General features: G+C 34.2%; 1 pseudogene across 1 annotated transcript; it reads left to right on the top strand.

Moving 5' to 3' along the window:
* The first annotated feature begins 4,728 nt into the window (after window positions 1–4,728).
* Window positions 4,729–6,357, top strand: LOC149565275 (putative CCR4-associated factor 1 homolog 7 pseudogene; annotated as a pseudogene). Its single transcript, XR_016362028.1, has one exon. The product of XR_016362028.1 is annotated as a putative CCR4-associated factor 1 homolog 7 pseudogene (transcript).
* The last annotated feature ends 14,187 nt before the right edge of the window (window positions 6,358–20,544 follow it).

Below are 20,544 nucleotides of genomic sequence, written 5' to 3'. Positions count from 1 at the left end.
CGGTGCTCAGAATGACAGTCAGGTTATTGTTGTGTACAAGAAGATCTTTATCAAGCTTGCTCTCTCCAAATGTTTTTTTGACCTTTCTTTTGTGGGAAGCTACTAGTGTGATGTTGGTTTCCTCTCTTTTAACTATAATGATAGTATCTTTTAGCTTATTTCCTCCCTATGATTAGGTGATTACTGGAAGTTTTAAAGGGCTCACTTTGGTCCCTCATTTTTGTTTTTGGTTAAAGCTTGCAACTTTTGTGTGAGCTTGTCCCAAGATGATCTTTGAGAATGTTGACCATGTTTGGTGGCTTAGTTGCTTCTAGACATTTGTTTTTGACAGAGGTAGATCTAAGTATTATTTCACATAGTCATGTGGCACTACTTATCGTTAATCTACAATTAATGTGTTGTTAAGTGCGTTGATTAATGATGTCTAGTAGGCCTAGAATTTGATGGTTATAATGGTCATTTTTGCACTTTTTAACCATATATGACAGTCTAAAATTTCTTTAGATTGTATAGATTGACATGTAATATCTTTCTAAAATTGTCAATATGACACCTTTAAATTATTAATAAACTGTAAGTAATTATTATAGATAATATAATATTTTACTTTATAATATAAATATTTTATATTAATTTATTTATGTATTTTAAATTATAGGTATGCATATCTCTAATTTTTATAATATTTTGATATGAATTATAAACTTTCTATTATTAATAATTATATATATATATATATATATATATATATATATATATATATATATATATATATATATATATATATATATATATATATATATATATATATATATATATATATATATATATATAGTTTTTGCATATATTACTAATTTATTTGTCTGTAATGCAATATTTCTATATTTATGATATTTGTATCTAACATAATGTTTCTATTTTGTTTATTCTATATTTATATTAACGTAGAATCTTTCTAAAATTTGTGTACTTAGTATGAATGCATTATTAATTTATTATTATTTTCTAATTTTATATTTTTGTTTAGGAAAAAAATTTCTATATAATTTTTCTAATATAATTTTTTTGTTTAGAATTTTTAATTTAAAAGGGTTTAATTTCTAATTTTTTTAACTTAAACAATTTGATATTGATTATTCAAAAATTAAAAAATGACACTCAATTTTTTTTTATCGAACATAAAATGAAAGACATTGAAATGATCAAATTGCCATAGGAAAATTGTCGCACATGAGGGTGACTATATGTCTAGTGTTGGTCCTTTGGACTAGCTCTTTATTCACCCTCTTGATATTTTTTAAATAAAAAATAAACTAGCTTATATATATATATATATATATATAGGGAAGCTGAGAGATATCAAGACTTTGATTTTTAAAATGTAATTTATTTTATCAATTATTAAATTAAAGCCTTGATAAGTCTCTCACTCCCTATATCTATTATAGAATATACTTAAGCTAGTAGCAATAGGTAAAACTTAGTGTCCTCTCTCTCACACACACATACATTTTCCTCCTCACCATTCTCCCTTTCTTCACTTCTCACCATCTATTCCTCTTATTACCATCTATTTCTGAGTGATGTGGCTAACTCCTCTCTATCTCTCTCTCTTGGATTTAGGATTAAGATTTTAAAAAGTAAATTTTATTTATATTTTAAACCCTCTCACAATATCTTTTCCCAATTTTCTTTAGCATAAGATTTTAATACACCTCTCAATTATTTTTCTTTCTTTAGATTTTAGATTTTAGAGTGATTTTAAATATATATTTTATAAAAAAAAAACTAATTAAATTTATAAATTTTATGCTTCATCTTGAAAAAATTCATTAGTTATCCATACCTTAGTGTTGGAAGTCATGGTAAATAGGGTTTGATTTAGCTTTTCACAATTAGATTTAGGGTTAAGATTTAAATAAGTTACTACATTTTAAATGAACAAGTAAATTTTATTTATATTTTAAATATCTTGATATAAAATAAAAAGAAATTCTAATTTATTAGTATCATTATTAATATTATGATTAAATTATGCTAAATTAGAATCAAATTTATTTTAATTATTTATTAAATAATTAATAAATTAAGTGTTAAGTTTTACTATTAAATTTTAACTAATTAAATTTATATTCAACATTTAATTGTTAGATAAAAATCTATATTTAAACAACTTTTTATTAGTTTTTCATTTAAAATAATATGTTCAACATTCAGTTTTTTCATTTAAATAAATAATCTTTTAGAATAAATTTTCCATAACTATAATAATAGTGGTGATTCAATCTATAGATATTATGATCAATTAAATAGCTTTTTCACTTAGTAATTTAACATAATAGAGTTTTAAAATTAAATATTTACTTTTTAAAATCATAATCTAATATATCAAATTAAATTGATCAATACTAATATTATCAAATTAGAAAAAAAAAATAGAAGGAAGAGGTGAAAACAATTTAAACCAACATTTTGTTGGTTCTTTCATATTCATATCTAACACTATTTATTTATTTATTTAATTATATTTTCCACCATTTGACCATCTTCATATAGGAAAAATAAATATAATAAAATAATATTTACTTACCTCCACAAATATATATCATTCCATAGAAAAGTTTAAGAACTATATTATACATAGAATATAGAAATTAAATCATCCTCTTCTTAGAAAATATGTTATGTTTTTGAATATCAATATACAATTCAAGATATTTTTTCATATCATTTTGTGAATCAAAGTTGAATAAAAATAATAATTAAATCTAAATTCTAAACTACAAATGTGAAATGAAAAACATATAATCTAATATTTAAAATCTTATACTGCTTAGGAAAATAAAATATAAATGAAAGCTTGTAACATCTTCACAACCTTACTTTAGGTAGAAACCTAATAATAATCATCTACAATAATTCCAAGAGTGAGCCTTGTTCTTTACATGTATTTTGTTCTTGAATTGAAACAAATATCACTAGTGGGACAAATAGATAACCAAAGGGTATTTACTCACCAGAAAATGGTAAAGCACATAAAGTTATTCTACAACATCAATGATGATGATGCTTCTTCACAACGAGGACAATGCATATTACATGATGTTCACAATGCAAGAAAATTTATACCGTAGTTTATTATGAGACAAGAATTGAAATGGTTGAATAAGAAGTCCATGCTTTCTAAATCAACACTATAATATCATCCAGAGAGAAATCCTTTTCCCCTAAAAAAAATTCCAAACAATTGACACAAATTGGAAGGAATAAGAGAATCTAAAGGATGGAATTCAAGCCCCAAAACAAAGGATGATAGGTTCAAGTTACTTGCCATTTTGAATGAGGTAAATTCCAAAATAATCGATAGAGACATTAAAACATGAACACCTAATATCATGCAAATGAACAATGAATTCGTGGGAAATTACATCAAAGACAACTTAAAACGATTATATAAAGAACCCTTTTATACACTACCAAAAAAAACCTTCTTATAAACTCATCAAAAAATGATTGTTCCCCTCCAAGAAATTAAAATTTATCATTTTTCCCTTATCAAAAAGCCAATTCACAGAAGCACTATTTATCTTAAAGTTAATCTTGTCAACACAAAGAGAAGAAGATGTTGAAGACACTACAAATGACTCCATGCAAGAAATGGTGAGAAATGGTTATCAATGTACCAAACATTAACAAGTTGGTGAGAGAAATTAATAGTTATCAATGTACCGAATCTATATTCCAAAGGATTTATTATTTATAGTTAGAAATGATATCACATGACATTGATATTTAGTTATATTTTTGTTACAACTACTTTTATATGCTCAATTTTTTTCACTATTTCTGATTCGAGAGTTTCATACTAATATATTTTTAATTTAATATTTAATCAATAGTGTTATATGCTTTTAGATGTCACATGTTGGTTCTACATGAAAGAGAAGACATTGTGGTGGATATCATTTGATATTAATATTAATATATTGTGACAGGTTAAAAATGGTTGTTCAACGATTTTGTTAGAAGAATAACGGTTTTGAATCTTTATATGAGTATACTACACGTTACAATTTTTATTATTCCCTTTACTTTGGAAGTTGCGATAGTTGGCTTTGCTTTTTATGCTTGCTCAATAATTTACTCATTTATCCTTTTCCATTTTTTATAGAAAAGGAATATCCTCGTTGTGAGGAATTGCTTTCTTTTTCTGCAATATTGAAGAATTTTATTAATTTAAGAGAAGTATTGGAAATTTTTATGGTCATTAAGGCCATTTAGTTTTAAAAGTGTTTATAGAAGAATAATACATGATATAAATTAAATTAATTATTGTTATTTTGAATTAATAATGTTTTTAATATAAAAATTATTTTATAATTAATGTAATGTCCAAAATTATATGATTTAATTAGTATACTTTAAATTTGATCTAATAAGTAATTAGTTTAAATTTAAATTTGATAGTGATTTGATAAAAAATCTACTATAATTTTAAAAAACCAAAAACATTTAATACCTTTAAATACTCTTACACAACCATATATCATACAATCGTTTACCAAAATAAGTCATAAAATTTAAAATTTAGAATTCATTTCTTCACATTACAAAAATAAAATAAAAAATAAAACTGCAACATACTAAAAAGATAAAAAAAGTGCATGTGGAAGCAAAGAATAAATACATATTAAGTAGGTGGAACAATACGTTACGCATAAGCACAATAAACGTGAATTCCAGAGGGGGCCAAGAAATTGCACAGACACGAATTGTTCAACAACATTTTGCGTAGAAGCAGAGTCGTAGAAAACGTCTTTAACGGTATCAAGATTTCAAGTAAATAATAAGTCAAAATAAAGAACAAGCATTCATTAGCCACTTCGCCATGGGGTTTGTGTAGAATTTGCCACGCTGTATTGACCGTTCAACGAGGCGGCCCTTTCCTTCCCCTCACGCTGTCCTCTGTGGAAAACAAAAACCAGAATCCCCTCGCCTTTGTATTTAATTCGGACAAATCTCTCTCAAACCAAGTGCAAACCTCCTCAAATCTGTGGATTTTCTACCTCTGCATTTGCCATTGCTTGTTCAGCAGATCTATGTATGTTGGTTCTCATCCATGCCCGCGTCAGTTAGTTATTAAATTGAGATAATCTGTCTTGAATTGGATTGTGGGCTTCTCAAATCTGTGGATTCTGCGCCGGCATTTGCAATTGCTTGTTCTTCAGATCTATGCATGTTCGTTCTCATCCTTTCCCGCAACAATTAGTCATAAAATTTGGGAGGATCTGCCTTGAATTGAATTGGGGTTTCTGAAATCTGTGGATTCCACCTCTGCATTTGCAATTGCTTGTTCTGCCGATCTATATATGTTTGCTCTCATATTTTCCCGCTACAATTATTCATAAAAGCTGGGAGGATCTGTCTTGAATTGAATTGAGTTCATGATGGTTAGGATTAAGAGCGATTCAGTTTGCATAAGGGAGGTGTGGGCAGATAATCTAGAAGAAGAATTCGAGCTGATCAGAGGCGTGGTAGATCGATACCGATATGTAGCCATGGATACGGAGTTCCCCGGGGTTGTCATAAGGCCATACGGGAGATTCAGGAGCAAGGCAGAGTACCATTACTGTACCTTGAAAGTCAATGTGGACAACCTCAAATTGATCCAGTTGGGCCTTACTTTCTCAGATGAAGAGGGAAATCTGGCAGAGTGCGGTACGGGTCAGCCGTGTGTGTGGCAATTCAATCTGAGGGAGTTTAACCCCTTCATGGACCTCCATGCCCCTGATTCCATCGAGTTGCTGAGGCAGTGTGGGATCGATTTCAAGAAAAACAACTACATGGGCATCAATTCAAGGCGTTTTGCGGAGCTTTTGATGTCCTCGGGTATTGTTTTGAATGAGAATATCAGATGGGTTACTTTTCATAGTGCTTATGATTTTGCGTATCTGATCAAACTTCTCACCTGCAACGTGCTGCCCTACACCCAAGAGGGGTTTTTGGGTCTCATGAAATTGTATTTTCCAAGTGTCTATGATGTGAAGTACATGATCAAGTTCAGTGATGGACTCTATGGAGGACTTAACAGGGTTGCCGAGCTGCTCAAAGTAGAGAGGATTGGGACATGCCACCAAGCAGGGTCTGATAGCCTACTTACCTCCTCTGTTTTCATGAAATTGAAAGAGGGCTTTCCCAACAGATCCATAGAAAAATGTAGAAACATTTTGTATGGGTTAGGTTTGGAGATGAGCTATTGAATAGCACAAGTATTTTTTCCATTCTAGCCTCGCTTCTTTTGTACATTGTAATTACAGCAGTGATCAACGAAAGTGAGCTATTGATTCTTTTGGTTAATATGTTTTTTTATTAAGATTTAGTGATTGGTTAAAAGGCCCGGGCACCCCACAGACCTAAATAAAAACTACACCCACGTTATCTGATAAACCAATTGCTTATCAGAAAGAAGACAAAAAAAAAATATTTAGAGGCTTCTAATTATTACTGACTTAACAAAGACTCTTCCTCTACATTCTGTGAAGTCCATGATCTGCGAGTAGACTATCAGTGAAACTGGTTAAATAAACTTTAGAACATCAGTCATCTTATTAACATCGGATAACAAGAAGCATAACCTGCATCAAAAGTTCAAAACAACTTAAACACCAGACTGACTAGAAGCTTAATCACTACCATAGTGAGACCCTATACCAGCTGATAGATACCATCCCACATTGTAGATGCAGAAGGAAAAATGCAGCTGTCAACCTCATTACTCTTGGTTCCTATTACCATACATGTGCATTTCATAAAACGTCAATAAACTTTGCTGTAAATGGGGGTAGAATCATTTTTGCGAGATAGATGTGATTAAAGATTGAATGGCACTTTATCATATAGTGCGCCACAGTGTATGATGACATCAAGGTTCAATATGAAATCAGTTCGGAGGCTAACATGTACAGTTTCTATGGGGACGATTAGATTAACTAAACTACTAGTTTGACTGCTTAAGACTCATAGCAGCAGGTCAGACATAGAAAGAGATTTGGATTAAAACAGTGATTCCATGATTCCTTAGGTTATTTAGTTTTGTAGACATCATTAAAGTCCTTCAATTCAATTCAATTTGAACCAAGAAAACAAAACCTCCACAAATATATTGTGCAAAGCAACCTATCATATGCCTTCATAGACCCTTATTCCTCCCTGAAATCAGTGAGATTAATTGAACCTTTGGCCAAGCTTCAAATTGTCACTTCATCAGATTGCAAAACCACCAAAGCTTCTACTGACCCCACCTATAGCATTGAGCTCCCTGCCCCATACAATTTTCTATTTGGCTACTGCATTTTGAATTTTACACATCTTCCAACATTGTCATGACTCCAAACTCTGCATGCACTCATGGATAACTATAGTGTCTGCTTACATTTTCAAAAAAGACAAACACAGGAAGGACCTGGACACATAAACAGAAAACAGCCGGAGCTAAAAGTCAGAAGACAACAGCTTAAATTGCCAAAAAAGTATGTCTTGCAAGAAAGAGATAGTGACTAACTGAAGCATCTAGATATAATGTTGATTCTCGTGAGAAATAAGTTCATGTAAACTACTATTCATGAAATATGAGTCAATGAGTTTGACTCAAAAAACTACACAATGTGCATCTTATAAAACATCAATAAACTTTTCTGCAAGTTGGGTTAGAATCATTTCGTCATATGGAATAAAACCTCCACAAATGCAGTGTGCACAGAAACCATGCCTTCATAGGCCCTTATTCCTCAATGCATTCAGAGAGATTATTTGGACCTTTGGCCAAGCTTCAAATTGCCACTTCAGATTGCACAATAACGCAGAACTTTTACTGACCCCATCTATAGCATCGAGCTCCCTACCTCCATACAATTTTCAATTTGACTATGGCTTCTTCAATTTTATACATCTTCCAGCATTGACATGACTTCAAACTCAGCATGTACTCATGGATAACCATAGTGTTGACTTGCAATTTTGACAAAGGTAAACATTGGAAGGGCCTGGAGCCTGGACTCATATACAGAAAACAGCCAGAGCTAAAAGTCAGAGTACAACAGCTTCAATTGTTAACAAAATGCATTTTTGGAAGAAAGAGATACCAATCAAAAAAACTTAGATGCGATGTTCATTCTGATGAGAGATGGGTTCATATGAACTACTATTCAATGACTCTTGAAATATGAGTCATTAAATTTGACTCAAAAAATTACCCAGTTGAATGTTGATATTAATACCACAATTTGACTTGTCTACTTTTAAACAGAAATGGACTGAAAGGAGCCCTCAAAAACCGAGGAAACAGAAAGGAGCAATAGACTCTCAAGGCAATTTTAAACCCATCTTCACCCAAGGCTTCTGGATCGGAGGAGGGCAGGGATTATAACTCTTCTGACACTCAGTGAGAGCACTCTCAAAGACCTACAATCTTTTTCTTGACCTTACAAGGGAAATCTGTGCTCCCACCAGGCTTAGCAAAGTGGACTCTCCCATTGGATTCCAGCCCCTTCCCATTAAAAGTAAAATGGGGAAAATCTAAAAGAAGGTTGTCAATAGAGGGGTTTTCAAGAACAGCATGTTACTTGCATGAGGAATCTCTGAAGCCTTCTCCAGATTCCCACAAACATCCTTCCATCTCATACTTCATGATAACATGTGAAGACACCTTCTCATGAAGAACTTGGTACAACGAAAACAAGTCCCTAAAATTGTGGAAGTGAGGCAGCTGAGAGGGCTCATAATGAGGAATCTGCTCCCAAATACCAAGCTCGGATAGCAGGTGCAATTTAATATTGTTGGGCAACCTTGAACCAACTCTAAGGCAAACACAAAATCTAGTATAAAGAGAACTTATTCTAGCTTTTGTACACTGACCAATAGCATGAGCAATCACAGGAATAATGCCTTCATTCCCAAAACTCTGACTGGAGCTCTGGGAAAAGAACCCAGATAGAAGCCAAATTTAATCTTGGTGGCATTAAAACCAACAAACGCTCTTTACAAATAAACACCGACTTTATGAGAAAACCAGGGACCCTTGTGAAGAATGCTTGAGCTCTCTTTGAAAGACTCGAAGGAGAATAAATGAAAACCATTCTTCAGGGCAGTCACGTGAACGGGACCAAGAGCAGGCTAGCATTAGCAATTCTAGTTAAAAAAAAAAAACTCAATATTTGGTCTGTGACCAAAGAACCTGTCACTGAGAGCAGAACAAAAGCCTTTATAGGCTCTCTCCAAGCACATATGAGAATAGCAAGAGCATAAACGTCTCCTTTTCTTTGCACTTGCAACACATCCAGGGGATGGGAGGTTTCTCAAGGGAGTTGATCACCAACAACAGCCCTGTTGCTGTTTTTTTATTACATTCTGTGAACTCTCTAACATTCTGATGATAGATCAGAAATTGTGATTTGAAATATTACTTTAAAATACATACACAATCTCTTCTAAAAAAAGCAGCATCTAAAGCCTCATCAACATCTGGGTGACGGTCCTACCCAGGAGGAGTCATAGGTACATACTTGGCATGAGCGGCAGAGGAAAATTCATGAGAGCCATTTCCACAGCCGTCATTGAAACAGATACCAAACCCATTGACATCAATTCTCAGTCTTTCACCGATAGCATCCATCTCCTCGTCCCATTAAATTTTCCATCTGACTACTGCTTTGATTTGTGCATTTGACAGTGTACACATCTTCCAGCATTGTCATAACTCTGAATTCAGCATGTCATCGTGGATGACCAAAGTGTTTACTTGCAGTGAGGATTTTCATCTGCAACTCCAATCATATGACCACCTTACAAAGTATTTAGCCTAGGAATGGACTAGCCAGTGCCACTCAATGCTTAAATTAAACAATCCACTGAAGATTCTTCTGCCAAACAGGGCATGTTGTGCTGGATATAAGTTTGTGGAGGCTCAATTAATTCTCAACTAAACTCTGAGTACATAAATTAAAACATTTTTGCACTCACTGCAGGGCTGGGCAAAGAGAACAGCACCATCAGGGAGTTGCTTGAGCTTCAGATGACCGGCAGACTAGAAAAGACTCACTGCAGGGTTCTGGGCAAAGAGAACAGCATCATCAGGGAGTTGCTTGAGCTTCAGATTGACCAGCAGACTAGAAAAGAGAAGTGAGCATCGTCTAAAGAGTTGTAATTTATCATTTTTCACGAGCGGCAGAGGAAAATTCATAAGAACCATTTCCACAGCCATCATTGAAACAGATACCAAACCCATTGACATCAATTCTCAATCTTTCACCAATAGCATCCATCTCCTCGTCCCATTAAATTTTCCATCTGACCACTGCTTTGCTTTCTGCATTTGACAGTGTACACAACTTTGAGCATTGTCATAACTCCGAAGTCAGCATGTCAGCGTGGATGACCAAAGTGTTTACTTGCAGTGAGGATTTCCATCTGCACTCCAATCATATGACCACCTTACAATGTATTTAGCCTAGGAATGGACTAGCTAGTGCCACTCAATGCTTAAATTAAACAATCCACTGAAGATTCTTCTCCCAAACAACATGATTCTTCTCCCAAACAGGGCATGTTGTGCTGGATATAAGTTTGTGGAGGCTCATTTAATTAATTCTCAACTAAACTCTCAGTACATAAATTAAAACATTTTTGCACTCACTGCAGGGTTCTGGGCAAAGAGAACAGAGTTGCTTGAGCTTCAGAGTGACCAGCAGACTAGAAAAGACTCACTGCAGGGTTTTGGGCAAAGAGAACAGCATTATCAGGGAGTTGCTTGAGCTTCAGATTGACCAGCAGACAGAAAAGAAAAGTGAGCATCATCTAAAGAGTTGTAATTTATCATTTTCCTATTCACCTCTTTGATGTTTTTCTTTTAATACAGATGCTTTCATTCTGTGAGAGCTAAGGGTGCATTCCCATGAGGGTGGCTTCAGGATCTATTTTTATGGAGTGGAAGGTCCCATGAAGTGGAAAAAAAATACTACATGATTAATTGGAATCTTCTCCTCAAAAATAGCAGCCCCTACTCTTTAGGGTGCAAATTTGAGCAGGTGGAAACAATGGGGGGCTAGAAATTGCCCCACCAACTTAGGCTTTTTGTTCACCACTTGTCAATCATATATATATTTTAATTCTTATCAATATTATTTTTTAATTTCTTAGTCATATAAATTGACAATGCTGAATAAAACAATTCCAGAGACCACCAGCTTCCATAAATTTTGAAGGTTAAACTTTTTATCATAAACTTCACTTCAAAATTCACGAGACCTCCCACTTTAAAATAATCCTAAAAAGTCTAAGTAGCAATAACTGAAAGTTTTTAGGAAGACCCCCTCCATTGGACCGCACCCTAAGTCCTTTGTCACATTTATAAGGATTCTAATTTCATATCCATCAGTTCTTGACTCCTAGTCAAAGAAGTTTCAGTTTATAGGCTTGTGCTCCCATAGCGGGTAGCAAAAATACTTCATAGTGACCTTGCTGAACTAATTTGTGTATAAATCTGAGCCTCCATAAAAAAATATAGTTTGAAAAGTTATGAGAAGCTGCAAAGAAAGTGAAAATATGAATGGTATGCACACCCCCAAAGAGTATGTTTCTATGCATGGGCTAAATACAAGGTAATGTAGAGCAGAACAACAAGCCGCCAGTTAAGACAATGTAGCTTTGGCCAGGCCAGATATTCAAGTAATGAATTATATGACTATAATTTTATCACCTTGTAGCAGAATCAAAACTCTATCTCCACTTACAGATTCTGAGTATATATATCCTCTCTTAAACATGACCATATGAGCAGATCAAATCATGGCATAAATGGGCTTCTTTGTGATCGAGAAAATGATCTATAAGGCAATAGCAGATCAGCGATTTGCCTAGACCTATTTTTTTAGGCAATGTATTAACTAATCAAACTAATGGTTATATTAGCTAAGTTGTTAAATATAAAGTCATGTCATGAGTAGACATATCGACATGAGATATGTCCACTCATGACATGCCTTTCGTAATCATGCCTCTTTGAGGTAATATTAATATCAAATCAATCAGACCAAGAGAGAACATAGAAATCAATTAATATTTTCTCCTTGGAAGTTCGGCAATTTCTGGTTGCATATTTTATGTGTAATCAAATACAACAATGACAAATTTATCTAAACTTAACGTGGTATCAGAGCATCAAGTTTGGAAATCTAAATCATCAAACATTGATTTGGTTTGGATAAAAGGAGAATAATGTGACAGTAAATTCATAGAGTGAGGAGATACATCTATATCAGTAGCAGAAGAAGATTCATCTATATCAGTGGCAGAAGAAGACTGAGAACAGAATTCCTCTCTTCAATTCAAACATCAGTGATTGCAGTAGATGATTAGCAAATGGAAGTTCTTTCGAACTGTGACTTGTCTACATCCAATAAGGATTGAAAATACCATTCTGAAACTCGTGAATTGGCAAAGATTCCTCCACTCATCAATACCAATAAACATCGAAGAGATTACACCTAGCAATTCGATGGAGAGCTGGATAATACTCAGTAGAAGATCGATGTCACAGAGATTTTTGTAATGTTGGATCTGCAGATGGATTGATCTCGGGATGAGCTGCATGATCTAATGTGTGCTCGCTAGAGGCTTGATCAATGGATGTCATGTTGTGAATCCAGCATTAGACAAAGCCTGGGAATGGATGAGCCTGTATTTGCAGTATGGTTTGTTCAAGAAGTCACATGCAAACATGTGCATCCCGACCTCACCAAGCTCATGAGAATGAAGCACACTATTGAAAGTGTTTTGAATGTGAAGTGGCACAGACTTTTCCCTTGGATTGATATTCTTATATGCATCGGTGAAATCATTGAATGATTTGTGATGAACATCCAATTCGAAATAATTATATTCCATCAATGGTATCTCTGTTGGGAATCATAGATATTGTTTGTAGATTAGTCAAAGAGTATGGTATCTCTTGCTCTCTCATCCTGATGATGGATCACGTAGTGTGATTCAAAACGTTGATGACAAAAATCGTTACACAATCTAATCCAGAAAGTAACTATCATAAGTATGGCTATTGTTGACACCTAGATGGGTCACTATGATCACCTGATCTGAGGTGTTCGGAGTTGCCTCATATTTTAAGAAGTGAGTTTGTTTTGCAGTTTCAAAGGCTGCATAATGTGGTTCTTCTTCTGTAGATCTTTCTCCGTGGCTACTTTTTGTCACAATGAAGATAGGCAGAGATGGCTCCAACATCTGCAGAAATAATGGGGTGGCCAACAAGAGTAGTGACCTTACTAGTTGTTTGCAAAGCACATCTTCTTGGACCTGGCTTATAAATCACAACGAAGATAGGCAGAGATGGCTCCAACATCTGCAGGAATAATGGGGTGGCCAACAAGAGTAGCGACCTTACTAGTTGTTTGCAAAGCACATCTTCTTGGACCTGGCTTATAAATCTGCCTAATGAAATGTTCAAACAAATGGTGATCTATTAAGCCACAATTCATGATTTCGAATTGGAGCTATCAATAATTTGAGTATACAACCAATAATTGCATGGTATCCGTAACTATTATGTATCCTTAAGACACACCAAACTTTGAGAGAGATGGTGCTTTATGGCAGAGTGTGGTCACGTAGAGATCATATATCTCGCACTTAAAGTTTGGAAATATTGTTGGAGATTTTTCAAAGGAAGCTCGATCAAAGGAAACAGCAATAAAAGATTACCATTTCCTTTGAAATGACATGATTATATTGACATGAGAAGAATGTTTGAATTGTGATTTCTCCTGTTGGGGCTTGGTTGCTTTATTCAAAGTTTTAAATTAAGGAGATATTTTTTAGACCATGTGAAGGTTCTTAGTACCATGGACACTGAAACTCAGCGCAAGATGGATTTAATTGGCAATATCACTGATCTAGAATACACTGCCAAGAAGTGTAGTGAGCATACATTTACAAAATACAGAATGACCATACAAATGAGATGCAGAAGCAAGCTGGAGTCTGATGCTTAAATGAGTGCTTATGTGATTCATACAAGCTAAACAAATGTGATATTTGGAGCATACCATCAGTGCAAAGACCAAAGTATTAATATGTATCATGCAATTAAAATAGAGAGAGCTTGTTTGTGGGCAACAGAAGCAATCTACTTGTTACTATTGTGTTTGACATAATTGGCTATTTGATTAGTTTGTTACACAGTAGAATAGAAGAGATGGGGATAAATGCTGTAGCTAATATTAGATGGACAAATTGTTATAGATGATGTTACTCCTTCATTGAAAAGAGTTTTGAGGGAAGGGACTCTCAAAGGAAAGGAACAAGTAGCAGTTTTTAACTAGTTTAATATGTGGTGGGCCAATTGATCATATGTTTGATGGAATTCACCACTTTGGAACTGTTCTTCATCTGGTATCTTTCCTTTCTAATACAAAATTGAGCTGTGAGATTATGAAGAAGTTGCTTGAAGAACTTACCTTATTGTGCCAAAAAGAAAACAGATGGAGTCCTTGGAAATGTTTGACAGTGTTATTTACAAGATGCATTAGTACACACAAAACAGACAAGGATTTATCCAAACTTGAGAGTTGGGCTTTGTTGATCACTCTTGATTTAATGACTGAAAACGCTATAAAATGGAATGAGTGGTAATCTTACATTGTGGGGGGAATAATAACCAATGTCCCATTCCCATCTTTTGAGATGTCAGAGAAAGGACACCATAAGAGTTCAACCATGAACCATCCTTTGATTTGATACATATGAACCATGAACATATGATATCAAGGATGTTGATGTGTAGATAAGTATTTATTATCTTTGAGTATTACATTTAACTACTTATTGTCATCTCTCTCTAAATTGGTTTTTTCGATGTACTATAAGAGCTATTTTTGCCTTGATCTTTTTCTTTGAGGATGCTGTTGCAGGAAAAGAAAAATGGTACATTAGAGGGAACAGCTAGAGGAGCTGATTCAATTGATCTTCGAAGATAAATGGATACTTAAATACTTAAAATAATGGGACTAAGTTAATGGTTGAAACATTTTTGAAGAAGAGGAAAATAGCATTATATTAGAAGCAACCTTGGATGAGGAGGTCAAGAGGTTGACGAATGCAGTTGGAGCTTTAGAAGGAAGACAAATTAGCATGAATGCCTAATGTAGCCAAATATGGGGACAAATCCACATTACATTCACTTATGTTACAATGGAATCAAACAAGTACATGTGTGTATGGGTAGTTGCCTTTATCAAACTAATAAATTATGTGCCTAATGATGAGTCCCTTGGAACAAGATATTTTCCATGATTGGAGTATATGAATAGGACATGCCTTCATCACAGAGGGAGCAACTTAAAGATCTATATTTGGCATCAAATGATATTGATTCAGAAGAAGTAAACCATCACAAAATGGTTTCTCTAACTTTCAGTTGAGGTACATTATCACTGAAGAACATACAATTGATATTCTCACCAAGCCTCATAGTAGAGAGAAGTTTTGTGTACTAATGGGACAAGCTTGATATGTTGGAGCATCAAGCCTTAGCTGAAAAAGGAACTTCAGCGTCAGTATCCTTGCATATTTCTTCTTTGAGAAGAGAAGTTTGAAGTGTAATTCATTGTTTTCACCCTATGGATTGAGAGATGATGGATCCACCCTCTAATATGGTTCATGGTGGATGTCTTGTGTGTGGTTCCATGACATCACTATGTGAGAGAATCTATGATGAATTTGTGTAAATTCTTTTGTCATATGTGTGGTTCTATGACTTTATGGCCCCCTTGTATACATTATTGAAAGGTGACGATCTTTTTGACAATGCACACTTGTATTCAACATTGTAAGGTCACGACTTTACAATGTTCACTATCATGACGAATATCATGTCGATTTGATATTCATGAAAATGTCTTGATAGTTAATATCTCGTGGACTTATTGATAGATATCATGCTGACTTGATATTTATTGTGTATCAACATGTTCTTTATGAGATACTCATGGTGGATATTATGTGACATAATATCCATGGACATGCCATGATATGTTATGGTAGATATCATGTGACGTGATGTCAATGCACACACCATAACTAAGATATAAGAATATCATGTGACTCGATGTTCTCTATATTCCTTGATATCACAAGTTAGGTGATATCTAAATTGAGTTATACTTAGTTATCTTCCCTAGCTAAGAGGGAGCGTTAAGACATTGTAGCTTCGATCAGATATTTGGGTAATGAATTATATGACTATAATTCTATCACCTCATAGAAGAATCAAAACTCTATCTGCACTTACAGATTCTGAGTATATCTATCCTCTCTCAAACATGATCATGTGAGCACATCAAATCATGCCATTAATGAGCCTCTTTGTGATCGGGAAAATGATCTATAAGGCTCTAACAGATCAGCGATTTGCCCAGAGCTAGATTAGGCAATGTATTAACTAAACAAACTAATGATTACATTAACTAAGTTGTCAAATATAAAGTCATGTCATGAGCGGACATATGTCCACTCATGATATGCCTTTTGTAATCACACCTCTTTGAGGTAATATTAATATCAAATCAATCAGACCAAGAGAGAAAATAGAAATCAATTAATATTCTCTCCTTTGAAGTTTGGCAATTCCAGTTGCAGATATAAAGTGTATTCAAATACAACAATGACAAATCTATCTAAACTTAACACTACCCATAATCATATTTCCCCAAAACTCTATGTAGAAAGAAGATCAAGAAGAAATAGTAGTGGGTTCATGTATTGTTAATCAAAATTGTTTGCAAAAACTAGCAATTAAACTTATCACACTGACAGATATCTCAACACATTTCTTATATTATTTGTACAGATTTCATAGATGATGCAGGAACATACTTGGTGGTAAGCCATCGCAATTTTTCATTAGCAAAAGCAGCCGCCGTCAGTTAAGAATTTATTTAGTAGAGCAAACTAGGAAGAACTCGCATTCTTTTTTAATGATGAGGTCCTGGATTGAAGGGTGTTAAATTAGCTCTTGTAATCATTTATTTGAGTCAACCGGGGCTCTACTACCGTGCTAATAACAAATGTATTATCCTTAATCATTTATAACAACTCAATATCATACAGAGTGAGATCCAATTAACCCAAATGAAGTTCAGTTAGAACCATCTAACTGAATTTGTGCCATTTTATCTTGCAAAAGATATGGTGGTCATAAAAGAAAAAAGAGGATGATATGAGATGGGGTTGGATGGAAGGAGAATATAAAAAGAGACCGAGAGAAACAATCCAAATTGTGGCTGGTTAAAGCTGATTTCATTCTCAAATACTATTACAGGGAAATGAGCTGTTTTGGGTTAGACAAATATTTTGAGCAATTTTAACAGTGTAGCTTGTATTCGAATAAAAAGGTTTGAATGAATTTTTTTGAGCAGGTCTCTTATTCAAGATTCATTATAGAAAAGTTAATATGAAAAAGAATTTGTAAACATATTAATTTGATTCTTAATTTTTTAGATTATTCCATCTCATGAACATCATTAAAATTCTTTCATTATTTTTATTCAAAAAAATTCTTTGAATTCTCATCATTTTTTAATAAGATTTTAACCATCTTCAGACTATCTATATGGCAAGATAGATGACAGAAATTTCAAATCGTCTATTTTGTTTGGGAGTTAGTTGAGTTGATTTTACGATTATTTTGATCTTTGTATGCTTGGAAAACACAATTTTGTTTCATTTTAAGCTTGCTTATATGCTTTTGAAGAATAAAATAACTAACCTTAAATTGTTTGTTTTACATCAATTCCTTTGATTGTGGTTCCATGCTACAAGGAGAAAGTTGTCACTTCTTTTAACTACAAATCCTTCGCTGCATCAATTGCTACAAGAGCTGGTTTGTATGACACAGATATAAGTTGAGAAGAATAATGCGTGAAAGTGTTCTTTGATAGAGAGAAAACCAAATTAAATAGATTTAAAAAGTGAGAAAGAACAGCAAGAAGGAGCAGGAAAAGAAGAGGCGGCCTAAGAGAATTCGATGTTCAGTGGATTAAGTAGTAAAGTATTAAGGGGATATCAAAATGAAAGAATTGATGAGGAAAATGGAGATATTGGAGACTACATTAAGTAAAGGGACATTTCATAAGGGAATGTAGGGCCCGTTTGGTGAGCGGAATATGAATACGTATTCTGGAATACATATTCCAAAAATTTTGAATTCCTTGTTTGGATGCACCAAAATGGGATTGCAATACGAAGTAAAAATGGAATACGTATTCCATTTTTGGCCCAAAAATGGGGTTTTGCAATTCCACCAAAATAGGTGTGATTGGAATACGTATTCCTATTCCATTTTTTTTAATTTTAAAAACATAAATTTTCGGGTCCGCGAATTCTCATCAAATATTGGCTGAACCAAATAGAGAACAAGAATCCGTTCTATTCCAGAATATGTATTCCAATTCCGCTCACCAAACGGGCAAGGATAGTTGTAGTTATGGATGGTTTACAGAAGTATGGACTACTCTTTATTTCTTGTAAAAGGCATTAAATTATGTTATAAGGCATTAAATTATGTTATAAATGAGGAGTAAGTTAATTTTATCTAGATAAGGGAGCATGAATTTTAATATTTCTTATTTGATTATATATTTTTTCAAGTGTTAACTTACTTGAATGTTACGAGTGGATCATTATAAATATAGGTGGCATCTTTTATGGAAATAACAACTATAGTTGTGTATTTCATTGGTCAAATGTCTCATACCTTCTTTATATATTTATCCTTTTATAATCATATTTAAGAATTGTTATTGTGATATGCTTTTGAATAAAAAAGCATCAAGAGGGTGTTGGCCTATGGAACAATCAAGGAGTGCACTAGACACAGTTAATCAATGCATTAATAGCACATTAACAACTCATTAACAATACATTAACAACGACTAGTGCCACAAGACTAGATGAAACAATACTCAGATCTACCTTTGTCAAAAACAAATGTTTGAAAGTGACTAAGCCACCAAACATGGTCAACATTCTCAAAGATCATCTTGGGACAAGCCCCCACAAAAGCTGCAAGCTTAAATAAAAAACAAAAACAAAGGACCAAAGTGAGCCCTTTAAAATTTCTAGCAATCACCTGGGCACAAGGAGGAAAGAAACTAAAAGATACTATTATTATTGTCAAAAGAGAGGAAACTGATAGTACACTAACAACTGCCCACCAAAGAAAGCTAAAAAAAACCCATTGGAGAGGGCATGCCTAACAAAAATAATCTTGTACACAATGATAAATTGGTTGTCATTCATACTGTCAATTGTAGTCTCTCTTCTCACCTTAACAGAAAAGGGGTCCACCTTAATAGGAACAACAAGCCAAACAAACAACCCCATGAAGAAGTCATGCAACCACCGACCATCAACCTTCTCATAGTGGAGAGCCCAGAAAATCTCCAACAACTAAAGCCCAAGAGGGCTTGCACCTAAAAACTCCACCTCAATAGGAGAGATGACTGCCTCTAGCTTCACAATAGTTGTCACCACCTCAATAAGGGACTCATCCACCTTTATAGGAATTGTGCAAGAAGAAGTCATCCAAATGTATAAAACTCACTGTGACCATTCCTTATTCTTCCTTATTTGGGTCTGGAGGAACCAAACAGGGGAATCAAGAGGCAATAACCTTGACACCATTTGAATTATCACATGCTCACCACCTGTGACGAGTGGGAACTAACCAAGGAAGAGTCAGCATCATTGAACAACTACAACCCCCCTTGCTCCAAGTTGGGCCAAGGCCAAACCAAGCACAAAAAGACAAGGTCATCTCCAAAAGCCTTTCCATGTCACTAAAACAACAAACAACCATGAGATATCAAGTTAAGACGGGAGAAGTAGCCAACCATTTAGCCAGTTGTGTTGGTTTCCTAACCCACACACCAACACCAAACATGAAGCAAAGAACTATCAAGACCAGAAAAGGGGCAAAAAACCCCTCCAATTATTTATGCACCATTACTTTTCTAGAAATCAACCATAGAAAAGAAGACAAACAAGCTAGATCTGGAAAAGCCCCATAATAAAAAATAGGACACAACACAAACCTAGCAAACCCAACCATAGGGCTGGAAAAAAAAAAGCACAAAAAGGGTCCCACCTCTACCCAAACAAGAAATGGGTAGTTGACATCTTCCTCAAAATATAGTTCCTCACTAGTGCTCACAGGAACCCTAGTTTCACTTCTTCTCTCACTCACTCTCTCCATGTAAGCAAAGAGCAAACCATGCCTCTAGCCCATAACAATACCATCAGCAAACAAGACCATAGCCTGGTCCTCCACAAACTCATCCAAGAGAAAGATCAACCTAATATTCACAAGGATCTGAGAGAAAACTCCCTCACCAAACACAACCACCAAAGAAACCCTCTTCTAGCCATAGAGTCTTGTTGGGCCACCAAAGGTGAACTGAGAACCACCACCACAACTCTCTT

The sequence above is a fragment of the Cupressus sempervirens genome, chromosome 3, assembly GCF_028749045.1.
Source record: "Cupressus sempervirens isolate cs-2001-9-10 chromosome 3, ASM2874904v1, whole genome shotgun sequence".
In the NCBI taxonomy this organism is placed as follows: Eukaryota; Viridiplantae; Streptophyta; class Pinopsida; order Cupressales; family Cupressaceae; genus Cupressus; species Cupressus sempervirens.
Note: the sequence above shows the minus strand (reverse complement) of the source record. Positions and strands in the feature narration are given on the sequence as shown.